Source organism: Thalassophryne amazonica, chromosome 16, assembly GCF_902500255.1.
Source record: "Thalassophryne amazonica chromosome 16, fThaAma1.1, whole genome shotgun sequence".
Taxonomy (NCBI): Eukaryota; Metazoa; Chordata; class Actinopteri; order Batrachoidiformes; family Batrachoididae; genus Thalassophryne; species Thalassophryne amazonica.
The window spans coordinates 27,080,314-27,092,865 of NC_047118.1; the positions used below are offsets into that span (position 1 = coordinate 27,080,314).

The following is a 12,552-nucleotide window of genomic DNA, read 5'->3' on the forward strand; positions in this document are numbered from 1 at the left end:
TCAAAATATCATTGTCCTGATCACAGAAGCAAAGTTTCTGTGGAATAACAGCTATTTTCTGTTTATTTAAGGCATAACAGGTTAGGAAAACACACTGTGTACCCAGGAACAAAACAAAAATAAAAATTTGTTACATAGTGTAATAAGACTATAGACCTGCGGCAGTATGCTAATGTAAAGGAAGCACACGGTGCCACAGCAACCCCCCTCCCCCCGACCATAACCTGGTCTACTTAGAGCCGATATACATTCCTGCAGTTTGGCAGCAACCCGTCATCAGCAGAGTGGTACGGAGGTGGTCCTGTCCATTTCTAGGTTTTTTACACAGCCGTGCATTTCTGGTTTCAGGTCCACAGTGTTCTGTGGATGCACAGTGGACCTGATCCGCTGTTTTCACACTGCTTAAAGTTGCTAATTTAATTTTAAGGGCAGATGATAAACCGATCACACACTGTGGTAACGCAGCTTTGTTTACTAAAGTGGGTTTGTGTGAACTTTGACCCAAAGACGTGACGCGGTCATGGTGCATGTGTTGTGATAATGCTGATTTGGCTTATTACTCTAAGAGAAGAAGAAGAGGTTCTTATTTAACGTGGGTAGCCATCGACAGCACATGTCTTATTCTGAGCCGTGGCCACGGCCGTGTCTCTCACTCCTCCCAGCACAGCTTTTCAAAGTACCAGTCAGGAGCTTGGCAGCGATCTGAATGTGAACCCAGATCGCTGGCATCACAGTCCAATGTGTAAATCATTACACCACCACCTCCCTAAAAGACTCATCACCGAATGTATTAGTCGTGATTATAATGAGGATCTTTTCATTTATAAATTCATATTTCAGAAATACTTTCACAAAAGAAACCAATTAAAACAGTTAACTGTGGTTAGATTTTAGAGAGCAGTGAGATAAAAGCAAAGGCAGTGAGACAAAAGGCAAACTAGGGCAGGATAACTAAGTAACAGAAACACCAACGGTGCAAAACGTGATGTGCTCGACAAACAATAATTAACGTGAACAAAACAAAAGGAGAAAAACTAGGAAATAATGCGACTAATCTAAAAAGTGGAAAACAAGAAGATCAATGACAATAAACAAAACTAGAAGAGAACTGATACTGATTCAAGTATTAAAGTAAATGCAATAACCGATAATAAGATGACAACATAAAATATGACTACACTGAAATGAATGAATGGAACAACAAAACCAGAGATGACAGAAATATGCAATAAATAACAAAACAAAATAACTGATAAACAGAGAATGCAATAAATGACAAATGGAACATAATCACATCAGAAACACTGAAGATAAATAATGAGCAAATACTCTGACTAAAGCATAATGCAATAAATGTGAAAACTAAACTAAGACTGACCACAAAATGAATTATAACAAAGTAAAACTCATAACTACCAGAACACAACCAGATAATAATAAGACACAGAAGATAAATAAGAAACAAAACCAGAGAATTACATAACATGAATCAATCAAAACAACCGGGCAAATAGCGGAGAGAGGTGCCAACATTGGACCACTACAAAAACACGACCCGGGCCAGGGCAAATCCTAACAAGTGGTGTCACCCTGGACAGGACGCCAGTCTGTCCCAGGGCCACATATAGACAAACGAACACAAACACACCTACAGTCAGTTTAAAGTCACCAGTCCACCTAACCTTCATGTCTTCAGGAGTGGGAGGAGCCTGAACACACAGAGGAAACCCACGCAGACACGTGGAGAACATGTAAATGCCACACAGAAAGGACACAGGTGGGAATCGATCCCGGGACCTTCCCGCTATGAGGCAACAGTGCTAACCACTGAGCCAGCACACTCCGTGTTTCACGTGTGAGACATAATTACAGGTCTCAGAGAAGGAGCTGATTGTCCATTAGAGCACCGGCAGACAGTTTGCTCATCCTGCTGGTTTTTGGCCGTGAGCTCAGCTCCCTTCACAGCATGACATTTATCTGAATGAGCAGATCTGCAAACGGCGTCAGACTTAATGTGTCCACAGGTGGTGTTCAAATAAAAACAGTCACAGGGGCAGGCGTGCAGGGGGGCACATCAGTAGTATGAGCAGATGTTTTGTTATAGCATCATCTGCCTGCTGTTTCTGCTGCTTGCTGTAATAACCACAGACAGAGTCCCCGCTGAGCACATGGACAACACAGTCTTCTTCTTAAAGATTTGTAGCATTTACAAGGTTTATGTTCTTTAAGATGTCTACTGACCATAAACCATCAGCTTCAGCTACAACATCAAGTCAGTCTGCACACGTCCCTGCACCCATGACACCACAGCACCTGGGCAGCAACCACCCAGGCAGATAACTGATCTCCATCTCTCCAACCTGATCTGTTTCAGCCAGGTGAACTGTGAGCATCCCCTCAGGGCCAACTCCAGCTGCTAGGGTCCTACGTGCTGCTTCATTGGCAGCCAAAGGCATCACATGACCAAAATGTTGGAGCTTACAGTCCCTCACGATGCCACTGATACTTCTCATCTTAGTCTCTTTAAAAAAAAAACACTTGTTTGACACAGTGTTATTCAAGCCACACCCAAGGATCCCTGGAAGACATCTGGTAACAAAGATGTCATCGCCTTCAGTCACTGGTTAGTATACAAGGCTCACGGCCATAAAGTAAGACACGAAGCATGTGTTGGACACTAGTGTTGCTATTTATATCAACTCTACAGGGAGCAGAGTCCATCACTTTAAGTTATTTTGAGCCTTCTTCTTCTTTCGGCTGCTCTCATTAGGGGGCATCAGAGCAGATCAATCATTTCTATCTCACCCTGTCCTCTGTATCTTCCTCTGTCTCACCAACCACCTGCATGTCATCCCTCAGCACATCCATAAACATCCTCTTTGTCCTGCCTCTTCTCCTCCTGTCTGGTGGCTCCATCCTCAGCATTCTTCTCCCTATATACCCTGGGTCCCTCCTCTGCACATGTCCAAACCATCTCAGTGTCACTTCTCTGACTTTGTCTTCAAACTGTCCCACCTGAGCTGTCCCTCTGATATGTTCATTCCTAATCCTGTCCATCCTCATCACTCCCAAAGAGAATCTCAACATCTTTAGCTCTGCCTCCCGTCTCTAAGCCGTACAACATAGCTGGTCTCACTACTGTCTTGTAAACTTTCCCCTTCACTCTTGCTGATATTCTTCGGTCACAAATCACTCCTGCCACCTTTCTCCACCCACTCCACCCTGCCAACACTCTCTTCTTCACCTCTTTACCACACTCTCCATTACTTTGGACAGTTGACCTCAAGTATTTAAACTTATCTACTTTCACCACTTCTACTCCTTGTAACTGCACTATTCCACTGGGCTCCCTCTCATTCACACACATGGACTCAGTCTTGCTTCTACTGATTTTCATTCCCCTTCACTCCAGAGCATATCGCCACCTCTCCAGGCTAGATCACAGATCATGATGCCATCTGCAAACTTATAGTCCATAGAGACTCCTGTCTGATCTCTTCAGTCAACCTGTCCATCACCACTGTAAACAAGAAAGGACTCAGAGCTGATCCATGGTGTAATCCCACCTCCACCTTGAATGAGTCTGTTATTCCTATACTGTGCATCTCACCGCTGTCACACTATTCTTGTACATGTCCTGCACTACCCTAACATACTTCTCTGCCACTCCAGACTTCCTCATACAATACCACAGCTCTTCTCTTAGCAGTTTTCTCTAAATCCACAAACACACAATGCAACTCCTTCTGGCCTTCTCCATACTTCCCCATCACTATTATCAGAGCAAACCTTGCATCTGTTAGTGCTCTTTCTCAGCATGAAACCATATTGCTGTGCACAAATCCTCACATGTTTTCTAAGCCTAGCTTCTACTAGCTTCTTTCCCATAACTTCATTTTGTGGTTGATCATCTTTATGCCTCTGTAGTTACTGCAACTACACCGTATATCACCCTTGTTCTTAAAAATAGGAACCAGCACACTTCATCTCCACTCCTCAGGCATCCTACCACTTTCCAAGATGTTATTAAACAATCTGGTTAGAAACTCCACTGCCATCTTTCCAAGACATTGCCATGTCTCCACTGGAATGTCATCTGGGCCAACTGACTTTCCACTCTTCAACCTCTTCATAGCTGCCCTCACTTCATCCTTAATCCTAATTTCTTGCACTTCCTGATTTATTCTCTCCACATCATCCAGCCTTTTCTCTCTCTCATTTTCTTCATTCATCAGCTCCTCATAAAGCCATAAAGTTACAAATTGTATTTTGCCTGCGTTAATGGTAAATGTCCACCATGTGGATATATTGCTCCATTTCAAGTACCTTGAGTACAAGCTGTTTAAGGACATGATAACAAACCTGTTGCTTATTATGAATATTTAGGGTGTGGCCCCTTTGAGTGACAGTTATGTGCTAGTGAGCATGACAAGAAGTGAATCTAGACTCTGTGATGCCACTAGCATTGCCTGCTGTGGGCTCGACCCCATCTGTTCTTGCTAAGCATTTGATGAAATTCTCTGAGATAATGTGGCTTGGTGTGTGATTGATTCTGTTGTCAGATTAGTTCAAGTATTTCCTTTGAGTGAAATTTCAGTATTATTTAATTTGTAATTTAGCACTGTTTGTACTAATTAGCTGGTATTAACTAAGTAGCATGATGACAGCCCGTCCACTGATGGTGCAATATTTACTGAGCACATGACTGTCAGTGCTAAAGTCAAAAGTTTGGACACATTTTCCTGTTGAACTGAATGGAAAAGTGTGACTGAACGTTTGCCTGATAGTGTACTTTGTTTTCCCAAACCACCCCGTATGAAAACCACCATCCGGTGCACAAAAATATGTTAGTCAAACACCTGGATCAAAATGCGCTTGTTAGCCTTTAGCTTGTTTGGTAACTCCAACAATGGGCATGTTTGAACTTCATTCGCCCTGCCCAGGTCATGCACGATAATGCCAATGTTCCACCTCTTTACCTATTTATGGGTTAGGCAGGATGTGACGGATGTAAATGTCATACTGACCATCCAATCATGCATCTGCCCACCCTTTTTTAGACATATTTTCAAACAGAACGTGTCCTGATGCTCAAGTACAGTAAACAGTCTATGCAGCTTACTGCCACACTGTGGTTTGGAATTTTGATCCTGTCCAAGTGTGGATGCTCCTGCACACTGCTCCACCAAACTGAACATGATGGAGTTTTATTCATCCAGTCACAGAAATCTTGCAAGTCTTTCACAATTCAGGATAGACAAACATCAATACCACTTTAGGGCCTGTTGTCATGGCAATCCCTTAGTGGTGATGAACATAGTCTCTTTATCGATTCCCAGCCTGGATGGTGGATGTGGCACAAATCTACATCCAGGGTCGATCTGCAGATGCCTGTGAGTGCGTTTGTTTAATGTGGGAATGTCATTGCACACTGATGTACACACAGTCCTAGACAGATCCTTAGCCTTGTCTGATGGCTGGGAAGTCCCACATCATTGGGGTCTGAGGACCCACTTAGGTTACAAGCCATTACGTCTTGCACCTGATCTGCTGTTGAGGACTTCTTGTATTACCAGAGCCCTGTTAGCTGTCTTGTGTACAGGGTTCATGTTGGGCCTTCATGGTTGCTGTAGTAGCCACGAGGCACACAAGTTCCCCACCGAATTCCACCCCATGTAATGTGGAGTTGCGACAGGAAGGGCATCCGACATAAAACATGTGCCTAATCAACATGTAGGTCCACCTCGGATCTGCTGTGGTGACCCTGAGAGAGAACACAGGAGCAGCTGAAGGGGTTTACTAGGTAATGCCCTGCTTGATCTGTTACCCAGGTGTCAGGATGTGGACTAGGTGTTGGACTATGACACCCAAAGGGCCTGTTGTAGTGTGTAAGAACAATGCCACCTGGCAGATGAGGTCTTTCTGCAGCTCTTTCCTGAAGCACCTTTTTTGTCGTTTTGTGTTGTTGCACAAACATGAATGGATATTTACTCCAGGCAGTAATTGTTGTATTTTCCAAAAGTTGTATGTGAGCACAGTGGGTTTCATGAGTGAGTCAAAGAAGATTAAAACTGTGCTTTTGCAGATCTTGCCCCCGCTAGTCATGCAGTTTAGCCACTGCGGCATTATTTGAAGAAGACCTGCTGCAGCAGCAACATGTTCAGTAACGACACATTGAGGTATGAAAGAAGCTTTGGATGGTGGAAGAAGTAAAGTTGGAGGCCAAACAAGATGAATCGGGGGACAAAGAAAAGCCATAATGTTTCTGTGGGTTGATTTCAAGGCAGCGTGGTTGACCCAATCGCTGTTATTACCCTTTATCAGTTGTTTGGTTTTAACACAGAACTTGTGTGGGTTTGCTGCTCACGAGGACACAAGCTTGTTGAATTCCACATGTTTGATGGGCCCTTTTTTGCTGGAACAACTTCTCTGAAACATTACTAATGAGCAACCAACAAAAAGTTGGTTAATCCAGCCACCAAGTGATCACCAAAAATGATGCTCTTTAGTTGGTTGATCCAAATAAAATACAAGAATGCTGAATATGTTTAACATTTATTCCCTCATATTCTGTAAAAGGGCCGCACGGTGGCTTAGTGGTGTTTACACATTTACATCCCGCCAGTTGAATGGTGGAACGCACTGAGGCTTAGCTAATTTGAGGTCACACTTTGATCAAACACGATTATGCCGTCAAGATTGATGGAAAATTTATTGTGAGCTCGAGCTTCATCCCCAATAAATGACTGAAGGATTTTCGTGTTGTACAAATGGCTCAGCCGTCGATGTGCACTTCAAGGCTCAGAAATGGAGTCGAGGGCGTTTCCGTTCAAGCTGCTCTCATTATTTGTGTTGTATGATGTGGGTTAGTGTTTAGCATTATTGCCTCACAGCAAGAGGGTCATGGGTTCGATTCCTAACTGTGGCCTTCCTGTGTGGAGTTTGTGTGTTCTCCCCGTGTTTGTGTGGGTTTCCTCCGGGTGTTCCAGTTTTCTCCCACATCTAAAGACACACAGGTTTGGTGGACTGGAAACTTTAAATTGTCCGTAGATGTGCATGTGTTTGTCTGTATGTGTCCCTGTGACAGACTGGCGTCCTGTCCATGGTGAACCTGCCTCACACCTTATGACCGCTGGGATAGGCTCCACCCCTGACCCTTAACTGGCATAAGCGACTGAAGATGAGTGAGTGTGGGTGCCTTTATCATTGTTTTGATGTTTGTCATTGATGTCTGATATTTCTCATTTCATTCTCCTGATACTGCTGCAAAGAAGGTAAATTTGTGAAAAGTAATTCATACATATCTCATGTAATTGCCCACCAGGATGTTGTGACACTGAAAACAAGATGGCAGTTCTTTTGACAAAAAGTTAATTAATTGATTCATTCATTCATTAAAGTCATCTGACTTATTATTGTTGTTATTCTAACCTATGTTTCTGAATGACAAATGTGAAATGTGTGTTGTGTACAATATGAACAAAATACTGCGCTTGACTTTTCTTATGACATGCAAAACATGTTGTGAGTGCACTTTGAACTCTGCCATGATTAGGTTTATACTCTTACATGGAAGATAATTTTCATTATTCTAACACCAATATTGATGGTTCCAGTATTTATTTCTATGCTCTGATAATATTTATTTATTCATCAATTTATGTATTTATTTCTCTTTTATGCAGATCAGCTTAAATATGGGCAGTGATGAGAATGAGCTGGAGAGAATTTAAATGAATAAGTAAATCAGAAGGACAACAAAAGCAGGAGAAATATCAAAGGTGTCAGAAAGTCAGCTGTTAGTCAATTACCTCACTTAGCAGTATATACTGCTTTCCAGTATTTGTAGTTGTCAGGATGATTGGCTTGGACACAAATGCAAGGCTCACACGGGTAGCTCTGGTTGGAAGTCTTTTGTGGAGGATACAGCAAGGGTCGGTACACAAAAAGGCAGTCCAAAAAACACAGCGACAGAACCAAAAACATCAGGCTAAGACGAGGTCGGAATAAACAGGCTGGAGGTCGAGGACACTATGAGGCGGGCAGAACACCAAATCAAAGGCTGGAGAGAAGGCACAGGGCGCATCAATTTGGCAAGGAAACAGAGTAAAATGAGCAGTATATATACATCCAGGTGATTAGCAGAAGATGCCCAGAACAGGGCGTGGTCCAGAAGGCAGAGACACACCCAGCAAGAGAGACACAGACAAAGACCACAAAAAAGAAGAAACAAATAAAAGAACAATCAAACAGAAAAAACAAAACCAGGCAAAACAGAGCAACCTCACACCCTGACAGTACCCCCCACCATGGCCGACCCCGGGCGGCCCAGGCGCGGCAGGGTGGGCAGCATGAAAAGCAAGAACAAGACCAGGATCCAAAACAAAACGGGAGCGCTCCTTAGGACCAAACCCCGCCCAGTCAACCAAATACTGCAAACCGCGCCCACGACGGTGAGAGGCCAAGAGCCGGCGCACAGAAAAAACAGGGCCACCATCCACGTAGCGGGTGGGGGAATGGCCGGAGGGCACAAAACGCTCGACCGAACGGGTTTGACACAACTGACGTGAAACGTGGGATGGACACGCATGGACCGGGGGAGACGAAGACGGACTGAGACAGGATTGATGACCCTGGAGATTGGGAATGGTCCAACAAACCGGGGAGCCAGTTTCCGGGGCACGCCCTTAAGGGACAGATGACGGGTCAATAACCATACCTTCTGGCCCACGGTGTAAGAAGGAGCCGCAGACCATTTACGGTCAGCGGAGGCTTTATAAGAGACCACAGAACGCAACAGAAGAGCCCGAGCCCGCTCCCAGGTACGTTGGCAACGGAGGATCAGGCTAAGCGCCGAAGGAATCGGGGAGTTTAGGTCGACAGAAGAGAAGAGCATGGGCTGATGACCGAAGACCACGTGGAACGGAGAGTAACCAGTGGAAGTGGAGGGCAAACAGTTATGTGCGAGTTCCACCCAAGGGAGTTGATCAGCCCAGGAAGCGGGATGACGTGACGCTAACAACCGAAGCCCTTTCTCCAACTCCTGATTAACCCACTCTGCCTGCCCACTGGCCTGTGGGTGGTAGCCCAAGGTTAAGCTGGAGGTGACACCGAGGAGACGGCAAAACTCCCTCCAAAAATGGGACACGAACTGTGGGCCCCGGTCAGATACTATATCCTGAGGCAACCCATGTAGCTTGAAGATGTGATTCAACATTACCACAGCAGTTTCTTTAGCCGACGGGAGTTTGCTCAAAGGTATAAAATGAACCATTTTAGATAAGCGGTCAACGACGGTCAAGACCACCGTATGTCCCTTGGAAGGAGGAAACCCAGTTACAAAATCCATCGAGATGTGAGACCATGGACGAACCGAGATTGGTAACGGCAGTATGGCACCAGCGGGCGGTTGATTGGACGATTTGTGCATAGCACAAAATTGACAGGCAGATACATATTCTGAGACGTCTTTGACTATGCCAGGCCACCAGAATCTCCGCTGCACAAGGTAAAGGGTCTTCCTAATACCCGGGTGACAAAACATACCAGTGTCGTGGCACCAGCGAATGGTTTTGCCCCTGAGGGCTGGAGGAACGAAAAGCTTCCCTAGTGGACACCCAGTGGGGATTGGTGCATCCCCTACAGCAGATCTTATACGTGACTCGATGTCCCAAGTAAGGGCGGCCACAAAACAGGAGGAGGGCAGAATCAACTCCGGCTCTACGGACGCATCAACAGGCTCCCCCTGACGAGATAAAGCGTCCGGTGTACCTTTTTTAGAGCCCGGACGGTAGGACAAGGTGAAATTGAAACGACTGAAAAAAATGGACCAGCGGGCCTGACGAGAGTTAAGGCGTTTTGCGGTGCAGAGGTATTCAAGATTTTTATGGTCTGTGTAGACCACAAATGGGTATTGTGCCCCCTCTAGCCAGTGCCGCCACTCCTCCAAGGCCACTTTTACCGCTAACAGTTCGCGGTCGCCGATGCCGTAATTCCGTTCCGTTGAGGACAGTTTCTTAGACAAAAAGGCACATGGATGTAGCCGGTTGTCTGCGGGATTTCGCTGAGACAAGACTGCCCCCACCCCCACATTGGAGGCATCGACTTCAACCACAAACTGCCGAGCGGGGTCAGGGAGGAGCAGCACAGGGGCCGTGATAAAGCGATTCTTTAGGACTCTAAATGCCTCCTCACACTCAGGCGTCCAGTTGAACAAGTGGAGGGTTGAGGTCGCGACATGCAGGGGCGCTGTGATAGAACTAAAGCCCCGGATAAATTTGCAATAGTAGTTGGCAAAACCCAAAAATCGTTGAACCTCCTTGCGGGATGTGGGTGCTGCCCACTCCTGAACCGCCACCACTTTGGCAGGATCTATTTTGATTTCGCCTGCGGAAATCACGAAACTGAGAAAAGAAATCGTGGATCTGTGGAATTCGCATTTTTCGGCCTTCACAAAAAGGTTGTTTTGTAACAAGGTCTGTAAGATCATACGGACATGGTGTTTGTGCGCGGCCAAATCATGAGAAAATATCAGAATGTCGTCTACGTAAACAAAGACAAATTTGTTGAGAAAATCCCGCAACACATCATTGCCCAGATTCTGGAACACGGCAGGTGCATTTGTGAGTCCGAAGGGCATGACGAGATATTCATAATGCCCCGAGGGGGTGTTAAAGGCTGTCTTCCATTCATCTCCTTGTTTTATCCTGACTAGGTGGTAGCCGTTTCGCAGATCAAGTTTGGTAACGATTGTGGCTCCTTCTAATAACTCAAACGCGGAGGTGATTAACGGGAGCGGATAACGGTTTTTAATAGTTATGTCATTTAAGCCCCGGTAATCGATACAGGGACGGAGCGTCTTATCCTTCTTTTCGACAAAGAAAAAACCCGCCCCGGCGGGGGATGAAGAAGGACGTATCAACCCTGCCGCCAAGGATTCTTGAATATATTCGTTCATAGCATTGAGCTCCGGAGTTTAAAGAGAATAGAGTTTACTGCATGGCAGTGTCGCCCCGGGATGGAGCTCGATAGCGCAATCGTAGTCGCGATGTGAAGGCAACGATTTCGCCTTGGCTTTACTGAAAACAGCTGCCAGATCATGATAACATTCAGGAACCCCGGTGAGATCAGGATTGGACCCCTGAGAAACGCAAATGGTGTTCTTCAGACAGACGTTGTAACATGCCGGACTCCATGAAACAATTTCACACTTTACCCAATCAAAGTTGGGCCCATGACGTTGTAACCAGGGGTTCCCCAGAATGAATGGGTGAGTCATCTTATCCAGTACATGAAAACTGATGGATTCAGAGTGTATGTGAGATACTATCATTGTAATCGCCTGAGTGCGGTGTGTTATTTGGCCCATAACATGACCGTCCACGGCACGTACCACCAGTGGATGAGAGACCTTATACATCTTAAGGTGAAGGGACCTAGCGAGAGAGGACAAGATTAGATTAGCATCAGAACCAGAGTCAACAAAAGCTGATACAGTAATAGTGGAGTGGTCGGATACTAATTTGGCTGGAATAACGTTCTGAGGCGAAACGGTTGAAATGGAATTTAGACTCAGCCGCACTTCTGCTTTTGACCGCACGGTGGCACCCCTGTCTTGACAATTAGAAATCATATGTCCAGGCTGTCCACAGTAAAAACAGAGTCCACCCTCACGGCGGCGCTGTTTCTCCGAAAGGGAAAGATGTGTGCGACCCAGCTGCATGAGTTCCTCAGCACTGAGGGGAGGAGGGTTGAGCCGAGTGTGGGTGGAGGAGGAAGGTCGGTTTGGAGGCGTGTCGGCATGTTGTTCCGGGTAGCGGCTTCCTCGTCGTGGGCGGTCCTGCAGACGACGGTCCGTACGGATTGCCAGTGCAATAAGACTGTCCAAATCTTCTGGTAAATCCACTGCTATGAGTTGGTCTTGAATGTCAGCGGACAGACCCCGGAAGAAGACATCTAGCAGTGCCGACTGGTTCCATTCACTCTTGGCCGCAAGAATGCGGAAGTCAATGGCGTAATCGGTGACCCGGCAGCTGCCCTGTCTTAGCCTCATAAGCGAGCGTGCTGCCTCGTGACCAGGGGCCGTGTGCTGAAAAACCTGTTCAAGGGCAGTGGTGAAGGCTGTGAGAGAAGCACAAACTGGTGACTGGCAACCCCACTCAGCGGTGGCCCAGGTCACCGCACGTCCGGTCAGGTGAGTGATTATATAAGCGATCTTGGCTCTATCGGTAGGAAACATGGCTGACATCAGTTCAAAATGGAGTTCACACTGCGTAATGAACGGTCGGACGTCTCCGGTCTCGCCAGAGAAGCGTTCGGGTTGAGACAGCTGGTTACACACCACTGGGGTTGATGCAGATACGGGTGAGGCGGCTGTGGGTGCTGGTGGAGGTGGACCAGAACCAGTGGTGGCAGCATCCGACGATGCCTGAGGGCTGCGTTGTGTCAGTAACCGACTCATCTGCTCAGTGATGGAAGACATAAAGACGTCCTGGCGTTTAGCAAGTTCGCTAAACCCGGAGCTAAGTGCTTCAAGTCTGTCTTTCTGTTGTG

At 46.1% G+C, this 12,552-nt stretch overlaps 1 protein-coding gene across 1 annotated transcript in view; it reads left to right on the top strand.

Annotated features, from left to right (window-relative positions):
- Positions 1 to 12,552, top strand: part of LOC117528100 (protein shisa-6) — a 257,952-nt gene that overhangs the window by 87,597 nt on the left and 157,803 nt on the right. The window lies entirely within an intron of this gene.